A 13,866-nucleotide genomic window follows, 5' to 3' on the forward strand; every position below is an offset into this window, starting at 1 on the left:
TGCAACGAGTCCGACTGCTCTGTCTCAGCCTGTTGCTATGCCGCTATATACGTCATCGCACCAGAAGGGCAAGGAAATGAGCATGCGCAGAAAGACCGGAATGATCTTAAAGAGGAATAAGTGTATACAAGTACGAGAAATTCTTTCAATCAGAATTAGAAATGGAATATTCCAGCTCCTTACATCGGAATGAATTTTCAATCGCATTGGCCATTTTCATTCCGAATTAGGTGTTTACAAGATCACTTTTAATAGGAATGAACTTTCATTCCGAATGAAAAGAGAATTAAACTGTCCATGTAAACGCACTCAGTGACAAAGTACATAAAGCATTTAAGAACCAGTAGTGGGCAAATAGTGTAATTACACCATCATGTGATGCCCTGTGACCCAAATCAGTGAATAGATTCGTTTGAGCGTCACAAAATGACTCCTTCCAGTTTTGGGATTTTATCCAATTTGTACAATAACATTTCAGAAGTCGTGACGCACCACACGATTAAATGATTTTATCCCTATTCAAGTAAGTGGAGTGCTAAACCTCAGGTCAGCCAGTCAGCCGTTCAGCCAGCGGAAGTTAGCTGCTCGGCTGCACTCAGCCACAGTAATCTCGAGTGTGCTTGCTCTATTATGGAGCTTTATTCCTATCTTTATTCAAGAGAGTGGTCTATCAGTTTGAGAGCATTATTTATTGATTTCACGTTCAAAAACCCTGCCCTCGCACTCAAATAGCCTCTGCTTGCACTTGGATCTACTCTGTTTCTGCTCAAACTGTCTGCTCGCACTCAGATACCATGTTGCTTGCACTCAGATACCATGTTGCACGCACTCAGATACCATGTTGCTCACACAGATTTCCTGCTCGAGCTTCGGCTTTTCTCCTCGCGCTCAAACTGTTTCTGTGCGCTTGTGGAATTTCTGCTCTCAGATTTCTGCCCTGCGCTTGGATGTTTTTGTGTAACAACCCTGTCAAAATCCCCCAACCAACAGAAAGCCAGATTTACTGTTGACCAATGAAATGATCCCCGCCTCCTTGTGGGTGCGCTCGCCTTAGTTTTCCCCGCCTTTAATGTTCTTCTCTTGCTTTCTTGACCACTTTTGGAATAAAGAGACTGTTAATTTACACACATGCGCCATATATATATATATATATGATATCTTTAAAGTTAATACTCTCATCAGCTCATCAAACGTCTCTGTTACGTCGGCTTTGGGTTGGCCCAGTGCCGTAGAATGTCTGCCCACATACGTAAGTCATCACAGAAGGCAGAATTTCATCTCCGCGGTGTTTGTTTGGAACTGAGCTCGCAGGACACTTTTGTTAGCTGTTAGCTAGTTTTGCTTATGTTAGCTAACAGGCTACAACTGTGGTGTTTTCATTTTATTTTCTCTAGCTGACGTTATCTGCTCATCTGGTTATCGTGAGCACTCGTTTTGGGTTAAAGTGGAAGTGCCCGGAGCTGCCACCAGTGGTCCCGGGCAGGGCTCGAGACTTGGGATCCACTCACCCATGGTCCCGCCCGGGCCTGACCTCCGCGGCCTGGACGGATGCTCAAGTGCGGCTTAGAGGAGTGGAGAGGAGCATGGAGGTAAGGCCGGGCGGGTCAACACTGTGTATCCTAGAACGGATGCTCAATTGTGGGTGAGAGGAATGGAGAGGACCACGGAGGTCATATAGTGAAATTTAAGGATGCCTTCGGTATGTTGTTAATGTGATTTTATGGGCAGTTTATCAGTCGAGGTCTCTTCCTCTGCAAAGCATACTGACCCGGTGGCTACAGGTAATAGCGCAGTTTTGAAACCACTGTTTTTCCGAGATGAAGGACTGATTGTTGAGCTGCTGTTAACAGTTAATGGAGTTTACGCCGGATCCCATTATTTAACAGTTTCAACAATAAATCAAGCAGAGTGACAGACCCAAGGCCTTCAATCTGGCTAAAATACAGCTGAAATGCTAACAAAAAAAAAAAAATGAATACAGTGGTGAAGATGGGATTTGTTTCTTGAAGTTAGGTGCTCATCGTCTTTTCTGTCTCTTGCAGGCTGCCAGGAGAAGCAGATATTGTTTGTTTTATTTAAAAATAAAGTTTGTCAAATTGAATTTTGTCTCTTCATTGTGCACACTTACACACAAAATATGGTAACAGTCAAGCTAGTTTTGAATGTTGGCATTGATTTCTCACATTGAGTGGTGAAATAGCCTATTTGTAGTTTGAAAAGTCCGACCTAAATGAATAACAGTCGTAGTTAACGAAGCATATGAATATGTTTGAACGTCGCGTGGTGGTCATTTTCGATTAAAGGCCGACGTCTCAGCGATGTCTTGGCAATGTGCTAACGATCTAAACTTGATACATCGGGCTGACGTCAGCCAGATGTGCTATCTGGGGTGAGTGCTGATATAGAGTATAACATCACTGGGACATGTAACAGTAAAATCACTCCGCTCACAGGTGTTATAAATATAAATACAACCATTAATTAACCAACTGTCACACTCGCTACATTGACACAAACTGACACTAGCATTACACCAAGAAGATGGATATTTCCCCCAAAATTACATTTGAATTAAATTATGAGTGGTCGTCAGGAGAGGATGAGGAAAAGGAAAGCCAGGACTCTTCTGTGCAGACCTCCAGGTGTGGTTGAATCCGGCCGTGCCAACATCAGGTTTGCCAACGTTTCATCAGCCGAACTGGATGAAGTTACACAGCTGCAGATCAATGTAAATACAAACTAGCTTGTGAGTTCCTGGCGTGTGTGCTGCGTTGCCTGGCAACAGACTGGGGGAACTTTTTTTTTCGTGGAGCTTCATAACATAATTAAATCATTTATTTCATCACCTTTTGTTAACATTTCCTTACTCACCTGCGGCTTCGTGCCACAGTGCCCATGACCGAATCACAGCCGTGACGATATATAGTATTATTCCCTCTCGTGAGATATTGCTTTATATATATATATATATATATATATATATATATATATATATATATATATATATATGTGTGTGTGTGTGTGTGTGTGTGTGTGTGTGTAAGGGATAATGTATAGTCAGCCAGTGACTGTTGAAAAATAACTCCCGACAGGGGAAGCGGGTGGGAGTGGATGAACCCGGTTAAAGAGTACCCGCCCTGCTGGGACGCTGTAAAACTAAGGCAAGCACGCCCACAAGGAGGCAGGGATCATTTCATTGGTCAACAGTAAATCTAGCATTCTATCCACCTTATTTTCAAACACGGAAGTAAATAGTGATCAACTTCTGTTTTTTTCTTTCCCTCATGCCTTCCCTTACCGGAGCTAACGGTGCAAGCTATTTTTTTTCAATTTTCAGTTGTTTATGTTAGGCAATCAGTTAGTTAGTTAGTTTGTGTATTTTGTATAGATAACTGTGCCCACGTTTCCGTTATAACGGAAATTTATTCCCTCTAAACGCGAATAAATCGCACGTCAATCATAAACTATGAACCAAAAAAGCACAATCTATCCCGAGTGAGACAAACTGCTTGATCCCCGTCTCCAGTGTACCAGCAGAGAACCTGCAGAACCGAATCAGCGAAAAAACACACCAGGCTACACAGCCTCTCTACCTGAGCAGCTGAAGCTGCGGCTCGCACCCTCGACACACAGACGGTGCTTCTGCATGCCAGTCAAACGTGTGCGCAACTGTGAGAAATAAATATGTGAGGTGTACGCTGCTTTTCTATCTTTTTTTCCCTTTTCTTTCTTTCTTTCTGTCAGCGACATACACTCCTAACACAGGACGGGTTGTTTTAATTGACTGAGTTGATCATTAAGCCATAGTGATGTGCGGATCGGCTCTGATAGCACCTGAATCAGTACGCATCAACCATCCAGCCGTTACAACATGATTGAGCTAGCAAAGCAGTTTTGTGTTGCTATGTGTGGTATTTATTCAGTTTTGGGAAATCACGATGTCTAGAAAGCATCAGTGGCTGCAGCTGACAGGGACAGCTAACGTTAACACTAGCAGCAAAGCTAACATCAGGATTGTCATCTGTTAAAAGCCTCCCGTTGTCGGATACGACATGAAACTACTCCAGTTAGCTCAATCATGTTGTAACTAAGACATCCGCTGGAGAAAATATTTTTTTCACGGGCCACTTTGTGAGTTTAGTGAGTTATTACAGACACGGCTAACAGCTAACAGCTAACGATTAGCCCAGCTAATTTATGATAACCATATTATTAATTACACACAGAGAAAATACTAATGTTTGTTCAGTCATTGTATTTATAGACTTTACAAACATCAGATTAATCTAAACGGTGATATAGTGACGTGAAAAATGTGATATATACATATATATAGCTAAACTCAGCAAGGCAAACAACAAAGCGATTCCCATTTACACAGTGGTAAGAGTGCTGGACCGGAAGTGTCGAACAAAAAAACGGAAGCTGGCTGCGTTCTGTTTTGCCTCCGTGTTTCCATGAAAAATAAGGTGGATTGGTTGGGGGATTTTGACAGGGTTGTTACATTGCACTCGTACAGTGGCTACCACTGATATCAGTGCGGCAGCAGCGAGTGAGTGTGACTGTTGCTGTTGTTTAGTGCTGTTTATGGAGCACATTTAGCTGCTAGCCACCAGTTCTTGTTGAGAACCATGTGTAGACAACTTAGACATAGCTTGCATAGTCACCGTCCACCACTGTCAGCAGTCACTGTGGACTAAAATAAACTTAATTATTTCCAATAGTGCTAAAATCATGTGTTTAGTGTTGTAAACGATCTCATCTCTCCGTTTGTTAGAAGCTCTGTTTTAAAACCAGTGGAAATGGAGCCCTGGAAATATTAAATGATTCTACTGACCTATAACAGCATATAGGCTCTTCTTTTTTACCTGACACTCCAGACTTTCATTCATACTTTTATCTTCAGTTATCTGATTGGTCAGATCGTGGGGTGTTGACAGGTTGTGATCCAATACCCTGAAGTTAACCTGTTCCAGAGCAGGTTAGCCGTTCAGCACAAGATGCCACAGTGGGTTATTCCAGTAAAAAGAGAACCAGCTTTGTAGTACTGAAAACCCAGAGTTAACCCAGAAGTTACCTCGCTAACGCTAAATCCTGCTTCATAGTACAGGTCTCTAATTGGTTGTATTTGTTTAACTGTCAGAGTTTTGTATTGTTAGCTGGTTAATTCTACTGAGCTTACACCAAGGAAGGCTGTCACAGCCTCCATTCTGCTCCCTTGCTTTTCCTGTGTTCTTCCACTCGACCTGCCAGACACTCCCACCTGATCACCCCACTCCAAGCACCTGCCTCCACAGCTGCAGCTCATCAGCCAATCAGCCCGGTATTTAAGCCTCTCCAGCACACACACTCTTTGCCAGCTTGTTCTTTGCCCGTATGCAAGACTTTCCAGCACTCCTTACCTGCCTGATCTCCTATTGCCGACTCTGCCTGCCTCTGACCTGCCTGCATTGTCTGTTTCCTGGTAAACTCACCAGCCTCAGCCTCCAGCAATGCATTTACAAGCTGGTTGCCAACCGCCAGAAAACGCAGAAGAAGAAGAATGCGAGACTTGTTTTGTTTCCAGTTCTGCGGAAAACTCGCATGAGTTCGTAGTTTTCACCAATTCGATTCGTATTTCTTTTAATGCACATTTCCCAATGATTCGAATCACTTTAGGATGGAAGCATAAATAGCTAATGGCATCTTCTTTTTGTTTTTTACATAAAACACCACCAGCTGTGCTTTGCTTTATGAAGGGTCACACCAGCATTCAAAACCACAAAGTACCTATGCAAAGTTTGTCTGGTTCAACTTGGTGAACTTTGACCTGTAATCAGCGCACCTTTGAAGGGACAGAGCTGGACAGCTGTGTTGCAGTATAGTATAGATACACAGATTATTTTCACTGCACCACTTTCATGTGGCCGGGCTTTAACACTGTGATAATGGATTAAACACTGCACTGCTGATGCACAACATATGCAGGAGGGTAATGCTTGCAGTGCATTTGGATAAGGAAGGCAAAATCTGAATTTATTGTTCAATGAGTTAGTGTTATATTGAAAAATGTGACAAAGAAGAGATGTCTCATGATGCAAAATAGTACATCATGTTCTGTTTGCTGTGCTTCATTGAAAATGCACTGTCACTGATTGCTTGATAATGAGAGCCTCTTTAAACTTAGCTGTTTCAACACTGGAGCATTCGACCGTATCAAAATACTTCCTTTTTTCTTTCCTCAGCTTTCTGTTGTACAGTTAACGAAAAGGGTTCTGTTGAGCGCAACTGTAAATATCACCGAATCAATACTAATATCCCTTCAGAGAGGCAGAAATCTATTTTTAAAGACAGATTGATAATCAATAATTAGAACAAAGGGTAGAGTCCAGAGAAGGACATTGTATTGGCTCTGGGGGAATCTTAAAATGGCTGTTCATAATCTATATGTTCATTGATCTAATCCTCAAACATCAGAAATGTTACATGAGCGAGGGATAAATATGTCAACATATAACTGGTTTCTGACAGGAAAATGACCCATGGAATGAAACATTAACTGGCACGTGTGTGGTTAGCACATTTTACTAAAGTACAATTTGACTATTTATGTTGGAGTATTTCATTTGTCTTTTTAATGATTTTTAGAAAGCTGTACCCACAAAACTGAGCTGAATTTGTGAATGTTTTTTTCTTTTATTTTTACCTTGTTTTAAGAGCATTTCAGTGACTATACTTTAAAGGGGAGATGTTGTTTTGAATTGAGAAACTAATTTAAATTCTGTTCAAACACTACAGGGATTTAATCTAGACATTCAGAAAATGGTCTTGTTTCAACCGAAGTTAACCCAGTTGGAACCTATACTTTTGTCTGGGTTTTCAAGATAGAGTCTGGCTTTCAAACACTGTCCTGCTTGAGTGAACCTGGTGGTTTGGCCTTTTTTGTCTTGTAGATAATTGGTAGGTGTGAATTCATTCAGTACATCTGGCAGCCCAATGCACCTCCCATACTATATAAACTGTCACCTCATTCCTCTTAGAGAGGCGCTCTTTATGAGCATTTGGCCACTTAATTACTTTTTCCCCTCAATAACATCCACACAAAACATTTCTCACATTGACTCCTGTACATTCTGTCACTTATTTCAAACAGCTCAGTTGTCAGATTAAAATGTTGGTGTTGTCTCTATAATCCACGGATAAGTTACATTTGAACATTATTATGTAGCAGATGTGTTGAAAGTTTACATTTCTTTAAGTTTGAACAACGCTGTTGACTAGTGGTTAGGTTTAGGCACAAAACCTGCTTGGTTATGATGAGGAAAAGATCTTGTTTTGGCTCAGAATATCCACGTATGGTGGCACAATCCCCACTGGAAACATAGCAATGTCTTGGTAAAAATTAATCGCTTTTCTTGGCACTATCCCCAGTGGAGACACTGTGACAGGTCACTTAAAAAACTCATTTCAGTCAGGACCACTTTAGTTACAGAAAACTCTATTTATATTTGCAGTATTATATTTGGTGGCATGGCTCTGTTCTGGGGCCTCTCTGCCTGTCCTAGGCCTAAGGAGAAAGACTGAGGCAGAGAGAGCAAACCCCCCTGCCCTTCCATGCGCCTACATGGAAAGCCTAAGGCAGGGAGAGCAGCAGCAACGACCCCCTGGGAACAGAACAGAGCAGCATCGATTGCAAACAGATATGACATTGATAAGACAGACACAACATGAAAAGGTGGAGGCGGGATGCAAAGCGGCTTGCAGAGGAAGCAGCAACAGTAGGCAGGCTAGAGCAGTTTAAACAGGGCGCCCTGAATGAGATTTGCCAATTGATTGCATAGAAAGGAATCATGTGATCTATCAGCTGACTCCCTTCTATCAATCAGCTGCTCCAACAGTTGACTGGGCTGTTTGAGATCAGCTGATGTAGCTGGGATATGAGCTGATCTTGACATCGTGCCCTGCCTGAACTAACACTATGCTCAATGTTTGGTGGCTAAAACACCATTGGATTAGCCCAAAAACAACCAGTTTTGTTGTTTGTTGGTCGCAAGCAGTGCTCGGCATCTTGCCTAGGTTACACACCAACCCCTTCACCTGGAAATGCAGCAATGTCAACCACTTTTTGTTGCACTATCTTCATTAGAAACACAATCATGGGCCGCTAAAAATCACCCACATTTGGTGGCTTAAAAGCTGTTGGTTACCCAGCAGTGACTCTCTAAAACAACCAGTTTTGTTGTTTTTTGGTCACGGAAGGTGGTCTGCAGCTTGGCAGGCATCTCACGTAGTTATCAAACCATCCATGATCCCCTACACCTCCTGGTTACAACATCAGCTCATATGCTGCCTTGCTTTAAAAACATTCAAATGATACAAGAATGTAAAATTATAATGTGTTCTTGTCTTGCAGACACACATAATGCCAACATTTTCTTCTGGTGACTGAGCTGTTTCCACGTTTTGTCTTTTCTTAGAGTTTAAAGCTGTATTTTATAAATTTAATAGTTATAAGCATAGGTTGTGAACCCTATAGGCTATGAGCTGGTCATTACAACAGATATAGAAAGGGCCAGTCCCAATACCCCCCATTAGCCTACCCCTACATTTGCATGTTCCCGCGAGGGGTAGGGGTGTCCCAATTCTTTTTTGCATGTAGGGGTAGGGGGCATAACGAGGGGTAGTGGGTATGAAGCTAGCCCTTCGAAGCGAGGGATTTCAGATCCTGACTTGCCAGCAAGGGGCAGACGTCGTCATGGCTACCACCGAGCAAGAGGTGGGGGAAAAAAGGTCATACATAGCTAACGTTACCGTCGCCAGGTTGCTTGTTAGCTAGCTCGCACTATCTGTCTGTCATCTGTCCTGTTGTGTTTATATTGTCGGACTTTTCACATTACGATAACACACCAGTTAGTATAACTATACTGCCTCGTAATGTCAGCTGGTTAGCTAGCTATCTAGCTAGCAGAAGTCCCCTGTCGTCTGTCGTTCATCAAACGAAGCATGATGAATAATGCAAACACGACTGGTAGAATGAACTCAACTGGAGATTCCATTGCAGATGCCTGTTGGAAATGTAGATGGCTCGCAGCTTCCTGTTTAAAATAGTTACGTATCCATGAATGTAACCGACGCAGTGATGTAGTGAGTGGTGTCCCAATTCCTAGGGAAAGATTTCAACCCCTACCCCTCGTTGCTTCATTTGGAGGGCCAAGGGGTAGGGCCAAGGGCTAAGGAGTAGTGGACAATGGGGGGTATTGGGATTGGGCCAAAAGATGCAGCTCATGGCATGTTCGTGTCATATTGGAGTAAAAGTAATCATGAGTTTATGATCTCTAAATAGCGTTGACCTCAACAATTGTAACTGTGACTGGGAGACAGTTTTTCCTGAAATTTCAAATATATCTTACTTAAACCTTATTAGTATAGATAAGATATACAAATATGGATTGGAAATGGAAGTCATTAAGTGTAATTAGACCCAAATTTCATGGTTGTTGTGTTGTCAATGTTTATTCCTCATTTATAAGGGCAAGTTGATACAATGGAGTGCTTTTTAATCTGTACCATCAATCCTGTATGAAACGATATTCAATTCTGGGTCCAACTTCTTAAGTACCATTACCATACCATTGTAAATCAGATATCTTTGGGGTTTGGACCTTTTTGGTGAGACAAAACAAGTGATTTAAAAATGGTACTTGGGGCTCTGGAAAAATGTGATGGGAACTGTTCACTGTCTTCTGACATCTTCCAGGCTAAATGAATTATCTACAGATTAATCTTTAATGAAACTAATTAGTAAAAGCCATAATCTCAACACCTATTTTCAAGACAGCTCTGAACAAAACAGTTTATCTCAACGAAATGACATGAGGGTGACCCCCTCTCCTGAATCCCAATCAGCCTGATGTTCAGAGGGATAATATGAAGCTGGCAGCCTTGGCAGCAACAGCAGCAGCAGCAGCAGCAGCAACATGATGAGTGCTGAACACAAGCTTCTGCTTAGCACAGCTCGTAAAAAACCTCCCAGTGGACACGGAAACCTACTACTTCTGCCTGAGGCATCCTTTAAGAGCTCCACTGTGGAGTAACTCAAGTAAAACTCCCTCAGCACCAAGGTGCTATAAGGGATAAGTGGGCACTGATCCACAAATGTAACTGTCCAGGGTTTACCAGCCCTGCTACACACCTCTGTCATTAAGATTTTTTGTTGTTTACCCACAAAACCATCAATGATACGGCGGCAAGAAACAATTGGCATGGTGAGATAATAAAAACAGGCTGATTTCATTGTTATTTCCTCCAGAATAAACCACAAAATACCCTGCAAACATATTCAATGGAAAAACTCTGTAGTTCCTCCTCCCCCTCCTTCATCCTTCTGTGTTTGCCTTATTCCTTTGGGGTCCCTCCTCGCCCCCTTCTTTCCTCGCCCTCACTCTATTTTTAGCTCCCTGCCAGGGAAATCCAATACGTGAGCAGCGCTATATATAGCCAGCTGTACATTGATCTACACACGTGAGCAATAGCATAGAAAGGAGGGATTTCTACATCAATGGACAGCAGACACCGCTGGTGTGGTAATGAGGGATAGTTAGCTGCTACGTCTGCAGTTTAACGGTGTGGTACACTACTGTATATTCACTTGAGGGTTTTTCTTTTTAAAATGCAATATTTCAGTTCTGAAAATATTAAATGCAAGCTGCTCCGGTTCGCTGGGTTTCAAGCTTTGTTTTCCATCTGAAAAGCATTAAAGAGTTTTATTTAAAACAAAGGAACAAAGGCGATTACTAAAATATTAATTTTTGAAATGAACTGGTTGGACAGCTAATTTCAAGCTTGGACTCACTGCTGCTTATCATTGGGTTGGGGATATGCACAGAAACATCCAAAACAAATATGTGACCGCAGCATAACTTCACTGTGATATAAGCTGTGTAAATGTCAAATTAATCAAGTGTGTGTGTGTGTGTGTGTGTGTGTGTGTGTGTGTGTGTGTGTGTGTGTGTTTGTTAACATGTGTTCATGCACGTGTGTAATCTGCCTGTGTTCATACTGCTCTCCGTGTGTACAGTATTTGGGTTTGTGCATGTTTGCACTTTCATGTTTGTGTGTGCATGTGTCTGACTGCCGGCGCATGGCATTAACATGAACCCTGGGCGATCTGACTGTATTCAAGTGGAACAAAATGCATTAGGTCCTTATGCTAAAGCACACAGCCTTGAAGAGATTACTTTTGATGTCATAGATTTCACAGAATGCTTTTAGAGAAAGTAGAAAGGGTTTGACGTAGCATTCAGCTATGGGTTTATATAGTGACACATAAAGGAATACTTGGCAGTTGATAAGACTTCACACAAAACGTGTCTGCAATCGCACTCTGTTCAGCTGAGGCATCTGCTGTGTAGATTTCAGTCTCTCTGCCTCCTCTGGAATGTCAATACAAAATGGCTGCTGTAGAAGTTTAAAGCTCCCTTAATCAGTTTTTATGTTAACATGAAATCTAATGACCAGTGAGAGGTGTTGCTTGATAAACAAAATATATCATTGAGCCCGTTTATATGCACACAAATAAACCGATCATTATCTGATTTCTGGAGTTACCTGATTATGCAAGTGGTCATGTAAACAGCATAATCCAATAAGCTTTATCAGATAAAAGCCATTATCGGATTATGAGAAATTGGATAAACACACCTAGCTTTTTCCCCAATAATCCGTTCTATTTGGTGCATGTATACCATTAATCTGGTATCTTTTGTTCTTTTACATCTGCGCATGTGTGAACAGTCGTGGAAAACAGATGTGACGTACAACAGACGACAACAAAAATGGCTAGTAGCAGCAGCAGCAGCAGCAGCAGCAGCAGCAGCGGAGATGGGAGTATCAGCAAAATTAACAAGTCACTTTTGGAGTGAAGAAGAAACAAAATTCATGCTCAACGAGATGAAAAACCTCAACATTCTCCAACTCCTCGACGGGAGAAAATATCGAAACTGTGACACACTAAAGAAGGTGTCGGCGAAAAGATGGGTTTCACAAGAACCATTGAACAAATACGCTGCTGTTGGAAATCACTCAAGCTATCTTACTAGAAAGCTATACGACAGAACAGCAGCAGTGGGTCCGATCCCGGGACATGCACGTTTTTTGATGCTCTGGACGAACTTTTGGGTCACAGACCCTTATCAACCACAGAGAGTGGAGTAGATGTGGGCTTTGCTGACGACCCTACTCCAGGCCAAGGGGACAATGCAGCTTCGTCCATATCATCACCAGGTAGGCATGAATAGCTGTGGTTAAATTTGTCTCCCCTCAATGGAGAGAATAGACTCACACATTGAATTATGTTAATGTCATAAAATATATATATATATATATATGGAAACAGTTATGTTCAAAATAAGTCTGACGTTTCGCACCTCTCCACCTCTCGGGAAGGTGGTAATGCATTTACAAGCTGGTTGCCAAGAAGAAGAAGAAGGAGAAGAAGGAGAAGGAGAAGGAGAAGGAGAAGAAGGAGAAGGAGAAGGAGGAGAAGAAGAAGGAGAAGGAGAAGGAGAAGAAGGAGAAGAAGGAGAAGAAGGAGAAGGAGAAGGAGAAGAAGGAGAAGGAGAAGGAGAAGGAGAAGAAGAATCATCGTATCTCTTTTAATGCACATTTCCCAGTGATTAAAATCACTTTTGGATGGAAACATAGCGATTGTTATTGCAGCAAAATGTGATGCAAAGCAGACAGACTGACCAACACCGTCGTAAAACCTGTAAGAAAATCTGCATACACCTGACAAACTGAACTGCTGGCAGATTTAACACCCTCTGCGAGGCCAGATTAAGCACATGAATTAATTACCTCACATGCAGTAACCTGCTAACTGAATGGCAGCACCCATGTTAGAACCGTTGTCTGTTACATTCTCGTGCTGCATTTTGCAGGAGGTCTGCAGCATTTGCTCGTGTGACTTTGGTGTACTGCTCTAGTTTGGAGACTGTAAAGGCCAAAACACACCGGCGGCATACAACGTGTGTCAAAACAGCTGCCCCCATTATTTTCTATTTACAAACCCACACCGGCGGTGGCTTGACGCGCGTCCACATGCCGCGCCGCGTCACTTTATGCTATTGTCCTATTTTTACAGCGTTGCCGCCCTTGAAAAAGTGCTATTTTGTACTTCCCAGCCTAGCGGACTGGAGTGTGCAATAGAAATCCAGTTGACACCCGGCAGCGCGACGCTTTTTGTGTGTGTTGGAGGCGGCACTTGACTCGCGTCAATGACGCCGCCGTCATATGATGTCGCCGGTGTGTTTTGGCTTAAGACAGCAGTTGCCAGTCCTCTGTAAGATAATGTGTCGTTAGAGTCGCGTATAAATCCACAGACCTTGAAGTCCAGGTGTCACAAGTTAATGCCACCCTTCCTGCTGTACTCAGGTTCCTCAACTTTCTGCTTCACTTTTCTGTAGAGCTTGGTTACAGCTGTGTTGGTGAAAAAAACAGCACGGAGTCACATACCTGGGTTCCAGTGTTTTTAGCCTTCGTTTTCAACAACGCTGTACAGACGCAGATCTTTGAATTAGGTGATGGACTGTGTTATTTTCTTCGCACTCTCAGGGTTGGATGGTAGTTTTGTCAAGCTAAGTGTGTCCAGTGTTTGATTTTTCGGCAGAGCAGGTTTAGCGTTAGCTTGGCTGTTAGCAGCTAACGTTATCTCTGGATGGTGGAGTGTGAGGTGAGCCTTCATGTTCGCAGTGTTCCCAGAGTATTTTATTCTCATATGACACTGCCTGCAGATCACGTGTCATAGCTAAGTCCTCCTTTTCTTCTGTGTTAAAAAATCCAAAATAAGTCCAGACGTTTGATTTAAACACCAGCGGCTCTTTTCTGATT

The 13,866-nt window shown here is 42.4% G+C and overlaps 1 protein-coding gene across 1 annotated transcript in view; it reads right to left on the minus strand.

Annotated features, from left to right (window-relative positions):
- Positions 1-13,501, minus strand: part of LOC125905062 (voltage-dependent calcium channel gamma-7 subunit-like) — a 100,884-nt gene extending 87,383 nt beyond the window's left edge. The window contains exon 1 of the mRNA XM_049602875.1: positions 13,492-13,501. The gene's annotated coding sequence lies outside the window, so the exon portion shown is untranslated. The remainder of the gene's footprint in view (positions 1-13,491) is intronic.
- Between the last annotated feature and the right edge of the window lie 365 nt (positions 13,502-13,866).

This window comes from Epinephelus fuscoguttatus, linkage group LG17, assembly GCF_011397635.1.
Source record: "Epinephelus fuscoguttatus linkage group LG17, E.fuscoguttatus.final_Chr_v1".
In the NCBI taxonomy this organism is placed as follows: Eukaryota; Metazoa; Chordata; class Actinopteri; order Perciformes; family Serranidae; genus Epinephelus; species Epinephelus fuscoguttatus.